Source organism: Octopus bimaculoides, chromosome 25, assembly GCF_001194135.2.
Source record: "Octopus bimaculoides isolate UCB-OBI-ISO-001 chromosome 25, ASM119413v2, whole genome shotgun sequence".
NCBI lineage: Eukaryota > Metazoa > Mollusca > Cephalopoda > Octopoda > Octopodidae > Octopus > Octopus bimaculoides.
Window position 1 is genome coordinate 22,955,157 of NC_069005.1, and position 4,042 is coordinate 22,959,198.

The window sequence follows — 4,042 nt, forward strand, 5'->3', positions numbered from 1 at the left end:
TCTGTAGTTCATTGTTCTAACGTCCTGTACCCTGATATGCATATATATACACATGTAGATGTAAGTATGTACATATATGTGTGTATACATGTATATATATTCTTTGTATTATTATATATATATATATATATATATATATATACATTCACACGAAGCTCGCCAGAAGAGTTCAGAGGCTTACCAAGATACTCGCGTGGAATGTGGCCAAATGAGGTTCATTTTTTAATGTAATGCCCCCTTGCGGTCCATACACTTCTTACATCAGTGTTGCAGTGCTTCGATCCCATTGGTGAAGAAGTTTTCATTCCTGTTGGTCAAAAAAATCTACAAGAGACATGACGTTACCACCACTACGGTACTGGTTGCCAGCCAAGTGTTTTGGGGAACAGATGATAGTCGTATGGGGCCGAATCAAAATAGTGAGGGCAAAGGACCAGTTTAAACACAGTCATGCACAACATCCATTGAAACGAAGGGCTTGTGTGCTGGAGCATTGTTCAGATGAAACAAGACCCCTTTCGTCATTTTTCCAGAGCATTTGGGCTTGATAGTCTTTCGTAACTGCCTCAGCAAGTTGTAGTACTCTCCATCGATAGTGAGTCCCTTTTGAATAAACACGAAGCCTTTTGCTTCTCAGAAAAACTGTGGCAATCACCTTCCCTAAAGATGAAACGACCTTGGCTTTCTTTGGAGCAGATAAAGAGGGATGTTTCCATTGAATGGATTGTCTCTTTATCTCTGGTTCAAAGTGATGAAGCCAACACTTATTGTGGCTTAGGAAACGTGGAAGGAAGTCAGCTGGATCTGCCCGAAACGATGTCAGATTTTCCCCTGATGTGATCAGCCTCGTGTTCTTTTTATCAGGTGTAAGAAGACGTAGGCGGAGGCGCGTGGTTTAGCAGTTAGTGTGTCAGCATCATAATCGTATGATTGTGGTTTCGATTCTTGGACCGGGCGAAGCGTTGTGTTCTTGAGCAAAACACTTTATTTCACGTTGCTCCAGTCCGCTCAGCTGGAAAAAAGGAGTAACGCTGCGATGGACTGGCGTCCCATCCAGCTGGGGAACACATACGCCATAGAAACCGGGCCCATGAGCCTGGTTAGGCTTTAAAAGGGCGCATTTATATTTTTAAGAAGACGTGGCGCCCATCTCCGTCATGTCAAGTTCATTGCTCAGAATATTATTAGCTCTCTCACGGGATATGCTAATAGCATTGACTATTTGATTTATCGTCAGTTGCCTGTCATCCATCACCATGTGGTAAAGACGATCAATGTTTTCTCGCTGGTGGCAGTTGAAGGACGTCCAGACCTTGGGTCATCGTCAAGACCCTCTCTTCCCCTCCTCAATTAAGCTGCCCTATTTTTTTCACTATTGAAAAGGCTGGAGCTTTACCGCTAATGTAGTAACCATATCAACATAAATGTCCTCGGGGGTAAATTCTTTTTTTGCAAGTACTTGATAACAGTATGGTACCAAATTTTGTCGATTTTCAAGAGAAGTCGTTACTAGTTACACTTTGTTGTCTTCTTTGAACAGTCACAATGCAGTTATTTATAAGAAGAGGAGTTAGAGTTTAAGCATGATTTCAGAACTGCATCGTTCCTCCATATATATACACACACACACATACACATAATGTGCGGTGAATAAACTGTCGTCTAAATTACGCAAAAATGAAAATAACACTGACATCTTATTTTAACAGATATATTTACCAAAATTACATTAAAATATCTTGAAATACTACAGAGTAAATTTATTCAATGACATCGTCATTTGCTTCAACCACGGCCTCCAGACGACTTTGGAATCTCCTGCAACTCTTCTGGACGGTCTCCTTTGCCTTCAGTTCATCTTTGGTGTTACAAGGAGCTTTGTTGGTTTATCGCTCAACTGTGCCCCACACATAAAGGGGAATGTAGTCTAGGGAGTTAGGCAGCCAGATGTTAGGGGTGGTGTAGTCGCAGAAATTGTCTGACAGCCATGACTGGGTTCTCCTGCTTGTGTGGCATGGTGCAGAGTCCTGTTGCCAGACATAGGGTCTTCCAGCAGCTACCCCCTTGATCCAGGGCAGCACTACCTCCCCCAGGCACTTGACGTATGCCTCTGTGTTTTATCACTTAGTATATGTCCTCAGATTGCACTGTTTTCAGATTGACACCCAAACACTCTGAAATGTTCGTATTGGAGTTTCCGGCACGAATGCCAAACAGCACAGCATGTTGTTTTCAAATTTCTGGCAGAGTGAATTGCGTCATGATGCCGTTTTCTCATAGGCGGTGCCCAACTGACCCAACTATACTGTGTAGTCCATAAAATTAAAAACAAACAATGCGCATGCGCGAAATTTAAAGCATAAAATGGCAACAATTTACCAAGTTAAGGGGCTAGCTCCCCTGCTGGCAATAGATGTGTACAGGGTGCAGTGCTGCACCGATAACCAGCAGGCGGAAGACTGCCTGGGGTTAAACTAGTAGTAACATGGGACAGCCGCATTGATGTGGCGATTAACTCTACTGGTTAGTATAGTTACTACTATCATCTCTTATATATATATAAGGCGAAAAATTTATCCGCTCAGGCTGAGGGAATGTATAACCATGTATGTATCATACTAAATGTGCATACACCATTAAAATGAATGAAGTTGTAGAATTGTCTAAGATAAATATCTCTTCACAGACTTGCGTTAATAACACATTCTTTATTGCGGTCGAGAGGTACGTTGTTTCCGTGGTGATTCATGAGAACGATAGAGGCCTTTCTCCTTTGTTAAAGCTTGTTTCCTATGCATACATCAAGGCGTGAATTTTATTTAGGCTGGTGTCAATCGACTTCACGGTTTTGATAAGCATCCAGAAAGATGAAACGCGTCTGTTGCTCTTCGTTAGTTGCAGCTGCGACGATGTTCGTGTCACTCTGATACATTTTGCATTTCTATCGCAACATGACAATGAAAAGATTTTATATGAGACTGTTTCGCAGATTGATGCCTTCTAACAGAGTATATAGATTTAGTACGATACACAGATGGCGATTTTAATTTAATATATATTTCTTTGGGTCCTCAACTGTTAATGAAGTCGTAGAGGTGCTGTCGTGACGTACAGCGTAAATTAACAAAGTACGTGTGTGTGCAAGCGCGTATGTTCGCGTGTCTGTGTGCCTGTGTGTGTCTGTGCGTGCGTACTGGGTTAATGTTTTTCTGTCGATGTTAGCGTATGAGTACCTAGTTTTTCTATCACATAAACACTCTACTAATTAAGTTGAGTGGTTCTGTATTCCACAAGCACTGTCATTGGAAAAGTTACATCCCCAAAATTTCCTATACTGTCAATGATCCGGACCAAAGAGTGGAATTTCGCCAATGGGATTTGGCAAGATGTGCAAAAGTTGCACACTTTGCGACAAAAATTGTTTGGGGTGATGAGGCTACATTTAAATGCAATGGCTCGATTAACCACCACAGTTGCGCCTGCTGGGGACCTGAGAATCCACATATTACAAAGGAACATCATGTTAATTGACCAAGAATCACAATATGGTGTGGCTTATCATCAAAAGGATTTATTGGACCATTCTTTTTGTGATGGTACTGTGGCTGTTCCCATTTATTTGAACCTGCTACAACAATCTATCATGCTAAGCATTCAAGAGGACTTTGAAGATGTGGAGTTTATTTCCAGCAAGATGGGGCACCCCACACTAACATGGTAATGTAAAGGCCCACCTTGATGAGATATAGTCAAACAGGTGGACTGGACGAAGTTCAGTAGAATACCCTCCATATCCAACGGACCTCAATCGATAATTTTTTTTTTTATTAGGCTACTTAAAACATAAAACATAAAGTTTAGAAAATTGGTTGCAATCGGCGAATTGAGAGCAACCATTGAACGAGAACGAGCACAGTTTGCGATTCTATTGTTTCACGTTATCGGCAGCGCCTCGACGAGAAACATCATCAGTTTGAAAATCCTTAAATTCTATCTGTAGATTCTATCAAATTTTGAAACTGAAATGTATTTTAGTTAACAC